The 16136-nt window shown below is 31.8% G+C and overlaps 1 protein-coding gene across 1 annotated transcript in view; it reads right to left on the reverse strand.

Moving 5' to 3' along the window:
- Positions 1-13577, reverse strand: part of cmpy (crimpy) — a 429354-nt gene extending 415777 nt beyond the window's left edge. The window contains exon 1 of the mRNA XM_089639813.1: positions 13329-13577. The gene's annotated coding sequence lies outside the window, so the exon portion shown is untranslated. The remainder of the gene's footprint in view (positions 1-13328) is intronic.
- Between the last annotated feature and the right edge of the window lie 2559 nt (positions 13578-16136).

Below are 16136 nucleotides of genomic sequence, written 5' to 3' on the forward strand. Positions count from 1 at the left end.
TCATATTATACGATGTGAATATGCTTAAAATAAAGTAAAATAATGCTTATATATGGAATGTAATACGACAATTGGGTTTATTCTCTTTTTCACATCTATTTTTACAAGTTTTCATAGTACAAGTCAACATTTTGCAGTGTTATTTCGTAAAATGAACCGATGATGCCTCGACCATAGTTCGCACAAGAATGATGACGTCACGTTTTCAAATTTCACTTGAGGCCATACGCGAGCACAGCCGGCTCCAATGGAACCGGTATGGGGAGTGGGGATAATACGCTTTTAATCACTTAGGGCAGGTTTACTAATATTCATATGTCTATGGTTGCTACATAACAGTCTCCATGAACATATTCCTACAATTTTACTTGAATAATAATAACACCAATCTTGTACGGTAATGTCTGTACTTATACGGTTATCAATTAATACAAATAATAACACCTTTATTAGGAGTCGTTTTACCAAAACTAATGAGCTTTAATCTTTGAGACGAGACAATACCCTGAAATAAAGCCAGAACGACGTAAGTGAAGCCGTGCACAAAAATATGCGAAGCGCGGCCCTAGTGTATTGGAGAGACCTGCGGTTGAATTTGCTCTAGCAGGCCTATAAATCTTTATGTGGGTTTTATTTTTATATTTCTGATAAACGTATTACCAAAATATCATTTTTTTCTTGAAGAATCCTTCGAGAAACTAATTAATCGTCTAGAAAAATAAAATCTGGTGCTTACCGTTAATTTTTCAAACCGTTTTACATAAAATATTTTAATTATAAGGTTCTGTTTTTATTAATCTTAAATAAAATTAATTTACATCCCTGGGGATCCTTCTAGACATATTTGAGATTTATGTAATACGCTCATTAAAAATAATTAAAATGTGAGCGTCGAACAAACCCCCGTTATTAGAGTCTTGTGTCGCCTTGATATAATGTAATAGTATAAGTAGAGATGGCAAAATTTAGCATTAATTTTCAGATTTTTTAGCATTAATAATTGGAAATTTAGCGTTTTATAGCATTTTGAAGCATAATTTAGCGTTTTGTAGCAAAATAGAAAAAAAATGTATTTCCTGAATGTTTTTAAGTATTTTTGGTAAAATATATGTTTCACCTTCATTTGCAAGTATTTCCATGTGAAAGATTATAAATAATTAATTTTAATATTAAATTAATAAGGAAGGAAACTCTAAGTACGGGTCGAACACAAACACAACAAATGCAGATTGCGATTAACATCAATAGGCGTAATTTATTTCGCACAATTTGTGTAATGTCAAAAAGCAATTTTAGCCTACAGTACAAAAATATTAAATATTTACACATAAAATAGTAACAAAATTATAAAAAAATCGTAGGAAAGGCTTCCAAAAATGAAATAAAATAGACATAATACTTTTCCCTGCACATTCACATGAAACTACCTTCCTTATGCATTTTTCTCAATTCTTCTTTAGTTGTACTGGACTAAATATTACTGTATCAGCTTCTCCAATTTGTATGGTTCTTTGACTTCTGAAATACGCTATATTCTCGGAAAGCGTTTACGCACACAGTCGGGGGAGCGCGAGCTGAAGTTAGAGATGATTTTTAATCACTTATTTCCGCTGATAAATATCGATTTTTTGAAATTGTCACATATTATTTTAATACCCGGTATTTTCGGAAAATTTGCGCCTATTTCGCTAAATAGAATAATTAAGCTGAAATACGGACAAAATCACGTTTTTCGCGTTTTTAGTTAAAACGAAATTTTGCCATCTCTAAGTATAAGTAGCTTGCCGAGGTTACCATAATGATCTAGGCACAAAAGTGGGACTACAGGAAATTGTAAATATCTATATTATACACCTTTGATGGGAAACAGAAACAGAGGTCGCCCACAGATATGGACAGCATTCTTCAACTAATGTCAGTTGTAAGAGAAAATGTTTCAAGCTGTACCCCATTGAGCTTATGAAAAAAGTTTTATTTATTATTTTAAAAATACATATATGATAATATCATTGTGTTTTTCTTACTTTTAACAAGAAGGTTTTTTGTACTTATACAGTAGAATCGATTTATTGAGATTTGGGTTACGTTTACTCTATATCTACACTATGTTTCTATCGAATGTACACAAAACTTTCCGAAAATTATTATTTAATGACAAACAAATGTGAAATAAAGTTCTCCCTAGATGGCTTTTACCCCTCCGGTCATAAAATGGAATATTTAAAATGTATTAAATCGGAAATTTTGTTACCTTTCTAAAAAGTTCCAAATGGAAATATGTCGTTTTACGATACTCTTGCTCTCGCCAATAAGAGCTTTATCAATAAAGTAATAATTTTTTGATGTGCACGAAGTTCACGGCTAAAAGAGAAAGTTGCTGCCATAAAAGCTTACACGTTTATCGAGTGCTTACGAGTATAATAGTAACAAAATATACAGGGTGAATTAACTATTGATTTTCAAAATCCACAAACTGGTGTGTTGCTAAAGGTAATTCATTTAAATGTTTATTTTTTTATTTATTTGTGTAATTTGGTTTACCAGTACCAGGTATCTAGCGCTGTAGATTGATAAAACTCTATACCAATACGATATTGATGAAATCTGTCATCTAAGTCCAGTTATCGATATTTGCAAGCACGGACAGAATATGATTCCGACAGTCGGTAGACAAAAGCCGCTGCTTTTAGCGCGGCCCACAAGGTGTCAGATAAGCTGTAAATATGCTCAACTTTTTGGATAACTAACTAACCTCTCAGAACTGAAAGAAATCATGTACACGATCCATAGACTTAATTAATTCATTTAAGACGCGATTTATTGATTCCGTTCCAGCTTCAAGAAACAAAAAGTGTTAAATATGACTAATGACTTCATGAACTAATTAACTCCGCCTTTAGTGACTGCCAATGCATATTAAAATCAATATTACTATTAAATGTTACGTAGACGTCTGACGTTTAAGAATGTCAATTCATGAGAGATGTGCCAATGTTGCCAGCATATATTTATTTTCGACACGTCACATTGTCAATATCGGTTTGGCTATCAACAGCGCGACCGTACTCTAGAAATTGCTATAAAATCGTCGATAGTTACGCCTATCGATCCGAATTGTAAAATGATCGATTTCACTGTGCTAGACCCCCTGAGCCTTCTTCTAAATCTCCCAAAGTATCAGAATCAACGTCAATATGAATACCTAAGAGCTTTATTATAATCATAACACTCAAGGAAAAAAGTCACCTCTAGACACAGCTGTGTAGGTGCGCAAACCTACCTATAAACGTTATGTCTTTTTAAATTGTTAGTGGATTTTTTTACGCAATAAAGGATCGATACTTGGAGTAACTGTCATTTTAGAGTGAAGCGATACACGCAATGTGATAGAATACTCGTGGGGTTTTGCCATCGAATACGACCATAAAACGTCAAGCAATATTTACAAAACTGTAAAGATACATCCCGTATCTTTCCTTTGGGGATAAGTTAGAAATTACAACGATTATATTGGGTTATAAGGGAGTTATGAGTTATTCAGAGACTTAGAACTTGTTGTTACGGGTGTGCCTTATAAAAAAGCTTATTATTTATTAGATACTTAATACATACCGTCATATAAGCTCTATGGGACGCTTTCAACTATCTTCAATAGGAAGTTAAATCGAATGGGATTTTCAACAGCAGTGCGCATTTACTTTAAGTGTGTACTTCGTTAAATAATGTCATTTTTATCGATAAAGTTGTGCTTTAATATAAAAAGGTTTTTTTTGCAATTATCTTTCATAATACAGGATTTTCCAATAAGAGGTGTTATTTTAAATAGCCCGTTATTTCAGTATATGTTACTTTTGAAGCTGTTATTTTTTAACATTTGACAAATAAAAACTAAACCATTAATAAAAATGGAACTATACATGCTTCAACCACGCATTGAAATTATTAAAATTCACTTGAGTGAATCAAATGCAAATCATCTTGAGTAATGAGGCCCATTTCCACCTCGGTGGCTTCGTCAACAAGCAAAATTGTCACATCTGGGGCTCGTAAAACCCAAGAATTATTGTTGAAAAGCCTCTTTATCCTCAACGTGTGACTGTTTGGTGAGGTTTGTGGTCCGGCGGAGTCATTGCACCTTACTTTTTCTAAAATGAGGCTGGAGCAACAGTTACGGTGAATGGATTGCGCTATCGAGAGATAATTAATGATTTTTTATGGCCTGAATTGGATGGTACTGATCTGGACAACGTTTACTTTTAACAAAACGGCGCTACCTAACACAAAAGCAACGAAACCATTGATCTTTTACGATTGAATATCAAAATAACTAATTGTGAACTCCTGCAACTTATAAACATACATACACCCACAGTAACAACACGACAAAATACAATATTCTACAGCAGCACACATAAGCGTAACTACATTGCCCACTCTCCGATACAACGACTTCACACCGTGGGAAATCATTACTTGGGTGATGTTGACATATTCAATACCAACTTGGCAAGTTTTGTGGATAATTTAAAACATTTATTTCAACAATACTCCTAAACACCATGTAAACCTACAAATAGCTGTAGTTTTCTGTTTTTGTTTCTTGTGTTTGTATGACTTGTTGCATAGCTTTTATCAAATGTAATTTTATTTTTATTTTTTATGTTTCAAAGTATTTGTCAAATTAAAATTATACTACCAACCATGTAAAAGCCCTCTGGGCGTTAAATAAATAAATTAAATAAAATAAAAAATAAAATAACACCTCTTATTGGAAAATCCTATATATTAGATATTGTTGTGTTCCCACAACAATTCTCCAACTCGTCGTGGAAGGAGATTTTAGAAAATAAGTTCTTTATATTAAATCAGGGATTTATTCAATACTTCGCGTATTACAAGAGTAACATCGAAGTTCGAACTAACTAAGAGCTGGATAAATGAGATCTGCAAGCACTATGTTCGTCTGGAAGCAGCCTAACTGGCCCTAGCGCCTACTAACTACCAGGTGCCATCTTGAGGACTTGCAAGCAAGCTCTTTGCACTGCTCTCTATGAGTGCATATGTAAAGCTCTTAGCTAACTCACTTCGCAATAGATATCTTCCAACATAGTAAAGGAGTAGCTTCACAGTGGAAGATACTCTCAGTATCGCCCTGGTGTATGACCACCATTTAAAATTGGAACGTTGCTTAAAATGGTTTTAGCCATATTTTGTGACTAGATCTGAATAGCCAGGTAATTTCCTTCCTTCATCTTCCCACTAACTTCAGCCTCACATACCCTAATTGAGGATGCCATAGTCCCACTGTCTCCAGATGGTTTGGAGCAGTTAGGACTTGGTCCTGTATTCTTGGGAGTTGGTGCTGATAGTTTAAAAACATCTACATAATTAGACATATGATTTAGCATGTTGAGGGGACATTTCACCATCCCCTTCCTTGCTAGCTTATCCATGATAAGATAACGTATAGTAATAAATAAATAGATCAATACTCGCAAAAGTTATGAAATCCGAAGTTAGCCCCTTTTGAAAGGTTTGAGTAACTAAAAATTAAATTTATAAATAAATAAATAGTTGGTAAATCAAAAATAAATTTCATCATCTTAAGGAAAGCTATCTAAACGATGGTCAAAATAAACTTACTAAAAGCGAATCGCTTGAAAAATTGTAATAATATTTTGACTGGGGTTTAGTGAAACCCTTCCAGCTACAAAATGGAAATTTTACAGGAGACGATAAAAACGTCAATGTTTATGATTTCTAAAAACTAATGTATTATTTTGAACTGGTTATTTGTTTATCAAAATTTTGATGTAAAATGTTGCATTTTTTAGAATTGAGTAATTTTCTATACATCTTCATTTGGAAACCTTCGTTACCATAGAGATAATACTAGACCTTATACTAGAAAAATTCCTGTTAGTTTTCGCTGATAAATGCCAAACTCTGATAGCAGACGGTCCCAAAAGAAGATGAAAAATATACACGAAGGTGTATAAATCAGACATTGCGCGGTATATCCACTCTGCCTACTTCATTGTAGGAAATGACATTCAAGCAATATCAGACATTTACAAACAGAAAAACCAATATTCTCTAAGCATATAATTGTTTCAGTTATTCTCGGTAGAGCGCGCCTCGTGCCCGTTTCACTAAATTCAAATCACGTATCCCAATAGCAAGAACTTTCCGAGGCTTAGCGGAGATCAGAACTAATCAGATGGGAAATTAATTAACGGAAACGCCGCCAGGGGGAAATATTTATCTCGGGAAACTACCCAACTTTTTGGAACAACAACAACTGACATAAACAAGAAAAACAGACCGTTTTGTTTCGTTTTGTATTTATGTGTTTACTTTCAGTTTGAACAGTTATTCATTAACGGTCAGCACTCAAAAATACACTATGTAGTCTGTTAACGCTAGAAATACTAAGAATGATTTCTGTAAATACTATACTATAAAGAAAATGTTAAGACTGAAAGATACATGTTATTGGTAAAATGTTTGACACATACTTAATGCTTTTCAAACTGCACATTTAACAGACATTTTTGTATTTATTTTTCACAGAATTAAAAAGATTACAGTTTGTAGATTTTTGTCAACGGCGCTTATAATTTTTTTCAGTATAGAATTTTCAGACAAATCGTTAGAATTTTCCGTATGGACTTCACAGATAAATCGTTTGAATTTTACCATATAGATTTCATAGATAAATTATTTGAGTTTTACCGTATATAATTCTCAGATAAATCGTTTGAATTTTACCTTATAGAATTCACAGATATATCGCCTTTTAGCTTGCATTGTTTTAATTTACAGTTTTTAAATGCATTTTAAAGCATTAAAACTCAAACACAAGTATTTTTCAGAAAATTTAGTTAGATGTCCCAATAAAAATCACGAGAATTCAGGATCTAACCGTTTTTTGATGATTTCATTAAGACAAGTCTACGAAAAAAATATTTTAAATAAATAAATATTTGAAATTAATAAAATACTTCGTTTTTATCACTTTTATTGTTTATTACCAACATGTTTCATGAGCAACGCATGAAACATGTTGGTAATAAACAATAAAAGTGGTAAAAACGAAGTATTTTATTAATTTCAATTAAAATGGTGCCACAAAATAAGTTTGCTGTGTTAGAAGAAGATATAAATACTATTTCGATTTCCCTTACCGTCATTATTAAAATCTGTAGTTACTGTGCAATGACACAGAGGATTGAACCCGCTACACCTAAATTCAAACTCGTCGCTTTTGTCGACTTGGCCACAAACCAATCGAAAAGCTGAATTATTATTTTACCAGCTGAAATGTATCTGTCTTCTGTTGTTTGCTTTTGCATTGTGATGTAAATATTTTATTTTTTAACTTTGTTTAGCGTATCTATTCAATTTCGCCGGGCATTTTTCCCCAACATAATATGTTAAATCCCCCGAACAAAAGACTCCGTACCGCTCCCTGAAAAGATTAAACATCTGTATAACAGGCGTGTTATAAAAAGATTCCTTTTCAGGCGAAAACAATGAGAGTTAATACTACGCCTGAAATACTGAAACCTACTGCTACCTTAATCATGCATAATTCAGTTTGAGCTCTTCCGCATTTGAAAGCCTCCGGCTGTGATAAGCCAATAGTCTGCAAACAAAGAAGAATTAATTCAATTATCAACCCCATCATACATAGGTCGCGAACCTGCCAAGTTACCCTTCCACGTGTTGAATTTAGCTAAAATGTCAGTTTTCGGGAGAGCCCCGAATGAAATATTAAAACTTTAATTATCCTGAGATTTTAATTACGACCAGATATCTCTTAAGAGGGAAGGCTGCGCGGCCTTCTTCATACAAAACTAAAATTCGGATTTGCGGCCAAAATACTTGACCATACTGAAGAATTATTTTTGTTATCAAAGGGCATAGAAATATCTGCTGTTTTATTTATTTGTGGTAGACAATATTTAAATTAGACAGTATAGGCCATAAAAGAAATCAGTTTTATTATGATTTTAGAGGCCACTTTGACATTTTTTGTGATAATTATTAAAAAAAAAATTTCATAATCCACTATGTAAATATAAATTTAAAAAAATAAAAATTGTGAAAAAGCGATTTTTGAGTCTATTTTAAAATTTGTGTTCCTAATTAAATCGGTGGTTTGAAAGTTAATTTAAACCATAAAATCGTTTTTTTTTATTAATTGAAATTTTTTGTTTATGTTTTATTTTATTTGCATAGCAGAACGTAAAATTATTATTTTAGTAATGACTTTTAAATCACATATAATTGCCATACAACTTTCCTCAACAATCGTGAAAAATCGATTTCTTCAATTGCTCATTTTTTATAATTTAAAACACAAAAAAAATAAAATAGCACATATCGTTGCTAGATTTTTGCTACAACCTTTGCTTAAAAAATTAATTTTTCAGTTCGGTTAAGTATTTTGGCCCCAAAACCAAATTGAAATTTTGTATAAAAAAGGCAATCGTTCCCCTTAATCTACTTTGTTAAGTGGTTGGAAAAGCTGGAGCGACGTTATCCGTGGGTTATTTGCGTGACGTTGATACAATATGCTCAAATTTAATTTGCATAACTTGTGTTACAACTTGAACCCATTAGAAAGGTTTGCCTTTACTAAGAAATATTTAAAAAAATCTTTTTATTGGATTATTTGATCTTCCTTAGGAATAAATATCCAGATATCTGAGTTAATCTGATAAGTTGAGTTAGCCAAATGGCTAATGCAACCTTATTTGTTTGTTGTTGTAATTACGGCCGTATTACCTCCACTTAACTCAGTTTATTTTACATGACAAGGGTGACATTTAACATTTGTTTTGAGTGGTGGATAAGTTGATTGTTACTTGAAAAGGCTTTACTCATGTTTATTGACCACATCCTCACCCTTCCCACTAACTTCAGTCTTGTGACGTATGTTAACTGAGGATGACAAAGTTTCACTGGCTCCAGAAGTTTTGGATTAATTGTGACTCATATCAATAGATATTTTATTTAATTATTGAAGAAAATATTAGCGATTCCTAAAGGAAAATCTGAAAGAGAAAAATCAGAAAAAGATACGGTTACACCTAGGACTTGAACCCAGGACCCTTTCCTTGCCGGAGCACCGCTTTTTAGAGCACCGGTAGAGTGGTGGAGCTGCCGGTAGAGCGAAGCCCCGACAAGGCAAGGTTCCTGGGTTCGATTCCTAGATGTGACCGTATCTTTTTCTGATTTTTCTGTTTCAGATTTTCCGTTAAGAATCGAAAATACTGTCTTCAATAATTAAATATTATAATTTGAGGTTTTACTCACTAAGTTATTCCAAAAAATATATAAGTTATTTTGTTATTATACGCAATAATTATTATATTAGTCTAATAATGCGACATACGTTAAATGTGGGTATATTATTATGTAACATTAAATGTATATAAAAGTATTGTCATTATTCCTTGATATAAGAGAAGGCAAAGGTATGAAAGGTTGTAAATCTGAGAGATAAAAATGAACCAATACATTACATACACATTTTTTAAACTTATTTGTGGTACACATAAAATATACAACGTACTTTTTACGTAATAATAATCGTGTTACACCTTTTTTAAAAGCTAATGCTTGTGTTAAAAAAGCGGAGAACGTACCGATGTACATAACGTTTTAAGGCTACGTAGTAAGCTTTCAAAAAGAAGAAGGAAAGGGTATTATAAAAAGAACCCCGTTTTTCCCTACCCGCTTAATTTTATTCACTACCAGCCACTTCGACCCACCGGGGCTATGTTGGTAGATAGCCCTTGGTGTCACATCGAAAGTAAGAGAGTTTGGTGGGGATGTTTGAGCGTGAGTGGGAGTGGGTGACGAAAATGTGCTTTGTTATGGAAGGCTTCGAATGCTTCAGATTGTTTAAGAATGGGCCCGCCTACTGTTTTGGCTAATCTGGAAGGTTTCAGAAGGTTCATGAAGGTACTATAAATTTGCAAACTGGGTGGCTAAGTATGTCGGTGGGTCTAAAAGGTTCCGAAAAGTTCGATAACACTCTTGAAAGTTTTATATAGAGCCGCAGCAACGCGTGTTTAGCTAGTATTTAATAAAACATGACTCAAAATGACTGAAAATAAATCAAAAATCTCTCAACATATGCCCAAGCTGAATTTAAATTGCACTGTGATTTTCATACCCGTAACATGTCAAATAACAGAAAAAAAAATCTTTTTAATAATTAATCAAAACAATATAAAGGAAAAGAAAATATGAAGAGAAAAATGTAAATATTAAATTATAATTGAGAAATGTTTTATTATATTGCAAAGTGTAATAATTTATAAATATTAATTTTATATTTTTTCACAATTTGTTAAACCAAGTGGTTCGCCAAGTTTGGTGACTTATCAGAGGTATCCGGGTTCATTGGGAAAGGTTTGTCTAAATCTGGGCGGCGGATGCTGCCTACCTGCTGCGTGGCGGGCCGGACCCATCGTCTTGCATCGCAGTTGAAAGGATTCATACGCCCGTCACTCCTGCACACACTGACCCCCAGTTTTCTACCCACCCATCACACCCTTTTCCTTCTCAGAACTTCTTCTCCTTCCTTTCCTTAAGAATACCTTCCACGAAGCAACATTAAAGATGATATAGGCCCTGATGGAATAATATATAATATAATATTCTAATAAATAATGATATTCCAAAATATTCTGATAATTCTTGGATATTATTTTATGTGATTTCTGCGCAAGAGTGACAGGAGCAAGTGGGACTAAACATCCTCAAAGTGTTTAAGCTTAAAGAAGAGGGGAAAGAGATAGTCAAGAAAAATTGTAAAACTCTGCGGCTGTTCAGATTCAGTCACAAAACACAGCTAAAACCAGTTCATACAACGATTTAATCGTAAATGGTTGGCTCTCTCCAGAGCGTCTACCCAGTGTGCTGGCGATTGTTATTTCACTGAATAATAATAATGAAAACACTTGGATAATTTATATTGCGCAATTTTGCGATTTTTATAAAAGACTACAAAAGAATTTAAAAACCAACGCAAAATAATTTTTGCGTGGCATAAAAATTAAACTTTTTTTCATTAGGTAGGTTCTCAAAGTTTTCATTACTCTGGCAAATATAAGTTATTCAATTTGTCTTAGATTTTTTTTTCACTTTCGAGTCTGATATTTCGTTTTAAACAAATAATGTAAAACAAAAAAACTCATTTTTGTAAAGTTTTTTTAAAATTTATAATGTTGATATTATTTAATTTTAAAAAATATATCATCTAATAAATCCCTATTCCATGATATGATCTGCGTTGCAAGGCGTTAAATATTTTTTTTAAGTTTGAAAGCTGAATTGATTTAGAATCATAATACTAAAAAGAATGTCGAACGTTTGATTCAAGTAAAAAATATGCACTTGGACCAATGTGATTTTTAAGACTTACCAGCATACATTTTCCCATGAACCATCTTGCTGCGCCATCAATTTTTGTCTATTATTAAATGATATACTGTACTTGTACTGTACGCTCAAACATAACAAAGTACACATTTTTATTAGGTAACATATTATATTTGTTTTAATTTGAGATTTCACATTTCTAACCCTTCAGGCCTCTGGCATATCAACCGTTATATTTCTTTAGTTGCCCTCTGAAATACGGAGAATTTGGGTGTATTTCGAATAATTGTAATGTTCGGGTGTAATTGGAATATTTCAGAACGTATCCGAATGCTAGTAACGGTTATTGAAAGGTGAAATACGACTTTTAATTTTATTATTATTTTTTTAAATATAAAATTTTTAAATCAATCATGAAAGCTCAACTTACGTTTTTTCATCTAGACACTGAACTAATATTACTGAGTTAATTTAATTTATTACCATTACAATTATTTCTTTATTGAAACACATTTTATTTCTTTGTGTGAACCACATTTTTTAATTAAAAAATTAGTAAACAAAGTCAATATCGTACTTATTTTAATAACATTAAAACCACGAATTTTAAATTATTATCTATTTACCGACCGGTTTCGCTTTGCTTAAAAATAATCAGGGTACAAATAAATGCTTACATTTTTATTACGTCCCCGCATACTCAATTTCTACCGATTTATAACAAGTTTCTCGTTAAATCTTTAAGTTTTTAAGTTAAATATTTATAATTTTTGTTATGCCGAAACGTTAATTACATGAAATTCACTCAATAGAAAAAAATCGAAAAAATAAGCTATGAAAATTATTTAAAACGCGTTTTCTTCAGTTATTTAATATATTATGAAAATGAATAAAATCACAATGTATATTTGAGAGATTATTGCTCTTTTTCAAACGTGTCGTGTTTTATTAAATATTTTCTCTTAATTATTATATTTTTTTTAATATTAGCACGCTCCCTCTCTAACATTCGTATTTACATATCTCCCTTTCAATCCATCTTTGAATGCTTACTACTGAGCCTTAAATAAGACAAACTACAAAGTAATCTTCTTTCTACAATAATAAAAAATACTTATATCCTTGAGCCATTTTTATCTAATATTTTCAGAAATACGTAAGCCACACAAAATTGACTCTCGTTTATACGAGTTTTAATCCTTGCAAGGTTATGAAATCAATCTTTTTCCTTGAAATCCAGCTATGGGGGTCGCATAATTTTATAAATTTATTCTATAATACTTTGTGCTTTTTCCAGAAATCCCCCAGAGATCAGAGGGAGTCATCTGGGAAGATATTTTTATTTATATATTTGTAACCTTTATTAATTTCACATTTCTAAAAAGATATTATTTGCTCTTTATACTCCTTTGAAAGCCGTTATTTTATTATTATGTTGAAGAGTTTCTTTAAAAAACTCATAAATCTTCCTATATATAAACATTCCATTGCTTTTCCTCAATCAACACTCCATAAATTATGAATTCAATTCACCTATGTCCAGAATGGTCAGACATGACAACTCAAGTCAGGGCTATGAATTTTTTGCTCATTGCCTCAAGTAATCATTTGTATTAATGTGACAGAATTCAAATCTATCAAAACTTGTTTCGGTATTATCTTCGTAGTTTTCTATGCCCTATTTTTGTCAAAGCTGTATTTTGTAAAAATATACCTGTTGTATAATTTATTCTTATATTGACTTCGTATAAAATATAATGGGTTGTAATTTGACATAATTCGTAAACAAAATTTATAAATAATTTGAATATTTTCAACATATCTTACATCAACAGGTTAATAAATTAAATATTATAAATATCCAGAGAAAGGTTGAGAAAAGTCTTAAACAATAAACTTGTTAGTAAAATAAATGTATTTAAACTTACCTAAAATTTCACACCAGCACAAAATGTTCCTCTTCTCAAAATCCTTCTAACATAATCACTAAAAATCTTGAACTTCATTAAAGTCACAATCAACATAAAAATTTAATACATCCTTTAATCTGGTATAGTTACTTCAAAATTTAGCACGGCAATATTACGTAGCGAGATTATTTCCAGCGTAAAATTCACGTGAGCTTTTCCACAGTAAATGTTGAAAGCACCGAACGCGAATACAACCTCTCTGTACGAAGCTCAAAGCTCCACTGGGGTAGCAGAATGATCCCAAATATACCCCGCCGACCGACCACCTATCGGCGTGTTGGGGAAGTCTACGGACTCTTTGAAATTGGAACCTAAAACTGTTGACTGAAATTTGTGCTGAGATTCCACTTTGAAATTAGAAAGTAATTTAATATGAACGCCCTAAGTTTGGTGAAGTTTCAGAACAAAACCATAAATTACAGACTTACGTAACAGATTTTTTACTCCTATCAGATAACATTGTTAAAAGTTTGTGACATTTAAGTTTTTTAATGCCATTATATAAAAGTTAATTAATAATCAAAAAAAAATCGTAGTAATATCTTGGTTTCAACTTCTTCTATCATAATAATTCGTGGCGTGTGGCATAGATAAAAATATCCAATACTGTATACTCAAATATATGTACTGACTCGAGATGTGTTGGAAATTTAGGTTTCAGTAGATGAGAGATTTTTCTATCTTCGGACACTTCTCTCTTTTGGAGTCTCAGAAAATTGTCACCAAAAGCAATCTAAAGTATGAAAGTACGGAGTCAATATACCTACAACCCGCAACTGAACCCGAAATACTAGCCATTATAAAATCCCTAAAATCAAATGCGAGTGCTGGTCATGACCAATTAAAATGTGTAACAGTACAAAAACTTGCCCCGCTATTAACACCTATACTAACTAAACTGATTAACCTGAGCCTAAAAGAAGGTCAATTTCCGAACAGTTGTAAAATCGCAAGGGTTATCCCAATATATAAAGGGAGCTCGAAAACTCAAACATCAAACTACAGGCCTATTTCTGTCCTACCAATTCTATCAAAAATATACGAAAGAGTAATATACGATAGGCTAAACAACTTTCTGAAAAAAAAATCATTTCTATATGCCAAACAATACGGTTTCAGAAAAAAGTCTAACACGCTTTCTGCAACTAATGATCTTATAAATAAACTTAGAGCTAGCATAGATAATAGAAACTATGTCATAGCAATTCTTGTAGACCTTCAAAAAGCCTTTGACACCGTAAGTCATGAAATACTGATTAAAAAAATAGAAAAAACAGGAGCAACTGGTCCAGCTATCAAATTAATTAAATCATATCTATCAAACAGAAAACAATATGTTAGCATAGAAGATAATAACAGTCAGTTAGAGAGTATAAACTATGGAGTTCCGCAAGGATCTATACTGGGGCCCCTCCTATTCCAAATATATATAAATGACATCTGCCAGTTGAAACTACATGGTGAAATATTTCTATACGCAGATGACACTGCAATATTTTACTTCGGAAAAAACTTAGAAACTCTATTAGAACAATCTCAAGAGGATCTTAATATTCTAAACAGTTGGCTAATAAAAAATATATTAACAATAAATATTAATAAAATCGGCTACATGATCCTAAGCTCACCTAAAATAATAATACCGTCGCATAAACCTCTACAAATAGAAGAAAGGGACTTGCTTATTCTAGACAGCGAAAAATACCTTGGCTTACATATTGATAAACATCTGACATTTAAACAACACGTAGAAAAATTAAAAGCAAAAATCATCCCATTAATTGGTGTATTTGGTAGAATTGCCCATCTCCTACCAACGGTGGTAAAGAGGGGCTTATATTTTAGTTTAATCCAGCCGCATCTAAATTATTTAATAGAAATATGGGGAAACACATACATTACATACCTAAATGATTTACAAACAATACAGAACAAAGTTATTAAAAAACTCTTCAATTATAACCCGGACACTCCCACAAAAAAACTGTATCAGGAAATGAAACTTTTGAAAATAAGAAAATTGTACGAATACAACATATGCCTCCTAATCTACAAAATCCAAAATGGACTTATACACACAAACACAACATTTAAACAAACGTCACAAGTACACGAACATTATACTAGGCAACATAACAAATTTTGCACACATGCTGTAAGGACTGAAAGTGGCAAAAGAGGCATTGGCCACGAGGGTGTACAAATATACAATCTCCTTCCAGATAAACTTAAACGGAGAGTATAAATGTATTTAAAAAAAAACTTTTTAATCTTAAGTTATTAGAACAATATTAGAATACTATTTTTTCAATGTTATATATTTAAGTTAAGAAAGTGAAATGTAAATTTCTTTTAACTTAATAAATAAATTTAAAAAATAAATAAATTAATCTTTTAACTTTTTTTGAATAATTTCAGGTCGATGGTTATTAGATCGTTATCGACCTATAATATGGAATATTGTCGTATGAGTTATAGCGTGAACTTTTAAATTGTTCTTTAACAATTTTTTTTTGATAACGACAAACTGAAAATGATTTATAGTAAAAACACCATAACTTTTATACAAAATTCGGGTCAATTTTTAACAAAAAATTTTATTAATATTATAGTACATTCTGATCTTTATGACTCCCTTTGATATTTTTTAAATATATTTTTTATATTTTTATATATTTTTTTCCTCGTCTTTGATGTTTTGTTAAATGTGGTAATGCACAACAGTCTCAATTGTCCAGAACCAGTGGAACTATGGAATCCCCAATT

This window comes from Hesperophylax consimilis, chromosome 14, assembly GCF_061612785.1.
Source record: "Hesperophylax consimilis isolate HC1 chromosome 14, BYU_Hcon_1.0, whole genome shotgun sequence".
Classification (NCBI taxonomy): Eukaryota; Metazoa; Arthropoda; class Insecta; order Trichoptera; family Limnephilidae; genus Hesperophylax; species Hesperophylax consimilis.